We start from the raw sequence: 1,527 nt of genomic DNA on the forward strand, positions 1-1,527 counted from the left end.
GAAAAATCGCACTGTGAGAATTAACGGCCAGGCTAGAGGAAAGACACGACGCTGATCGCGTTTCACGACGCTTTGAAGGAGTGCATATCGAGTATCAGTGTTTACTATGTGCTTGTTTGTCATCTTTGAGCGGGATTCACCATTTGCGGCGTCCAGGTATACCTTGAAAACTTCAGCTACCGCGAGGGTTAAACCATGGATGATCATGGGCGTTAGTGGTCGGTACGGAGATGTGCCACTAGGCGTGAACGTGAGTGCATCCCCATCACGCGGTGCTATATCTGCCAAACAGTATACATTGTACAAGCTCTCATATACCAGTGCACTATATAAACAATCAACTACTTCTGTAACGACACAATTCACTTTCGTGTTATACCGATTCCCATGACGGAGGGATCGGCCATCTTTCTCTTCATGTCTGTTTAACTGCTATACGTCTTTTGTAACTTGCTGTCAAAATAAGCTCTGCTTTACCTTTATTTTTAACTGTCTGCTCGAGTTTACTGTTTTGTGAAGGCCATGTTCATGACAAACAATCTGGGCATGCCTGGAGCATACAGTAACAAAAATTTCGCTTACAACTTAGTAAAAACGAAATTCAGTTTGCGTTATAATAATTGAAATTATTAGGAGCCATCTTAAATAAGTTAGGAACATTGTTACACGAAATGCAAAGTTTTTTTTTTTTATGAGCGTTCCAACTAGCAGTTTTAGGCTATTTTCCATAGTCACTGACTTACCTTAAAAAATAAGTTCACGGTGATCCGCGCTTAATTGTTATAGCTAGTAAGGGTGCCGCCTGTATCGTGTTTCCATACTTATTCACTGTTGGTACGGAACCGCCTTTCTGTTTTACGTAGATATGGTTTTCCTTTTTAGGCCTCCCTATATCTTTTTACCGTTACCAATCCCCATGTAATCGGGCCTATATGTGGCAATGGTGTGAATAGGAGCAGTGTCCTGCGACGCTTTGTGCAACTGTACAATACGTCCGAGTCATTTCTGGGCTCTCGTAGAACAAAAAATGTTACAATACTGCACGTTAGCGAGTATGTCGCTAACGAACGCTTTACGATAGCAGATAAATATGAGAAGTCATTGCAGTTTTACGTTCTCTGCGCTGTAGGGTTCTGGGCCAGCCGCCGCCCAGAACACCTCAGAGACGAGGCCGAGACACCGAGCAGCAAGTCTTCATCATTCCAAGGCTCGGCCGCGACTGATTGTCAGCGGCCGCTGAGCGCGAGCCGCGAGCGCACCCATCGTTCTCTTCTACCATCGGCGCGATCGCGGCTCCCATAACGTATACACGATGCGTCAGAAAAAAAAAAAAAAGCTTCTACCAGCGTTGTTGCTGCTGTAGACCTGTCCGGTGAACCGGTATTGCGTAAACGGTAATACGTTTACGGTCAGGGTAGAACTTCCCACCGGTACTTGCACCATCGTGCAGAGGCTTCTTATTGACGTTCTTGCAATTAGACGGCAACGCGCTAGCAGGTCGGCAAGAAGAGCTGCGACTACCATCAA

This window comes from Rhipicephalus sanguineus, chromosome 4, assembly GCF_013339695.2.
Source record: "Rhipicephalus sanguineus isolate Rsan-2018 chromosome 4, BIME_Rsan_1.4, whole genome shotgun sequence".
NCBI classification, from domain to species: Eukaryota; Metazoa; Arthropoda; class Arachnida; order Ixodida; family Ixodidae; genus Rhipicephalus; species Rhipicephalus sanguineus.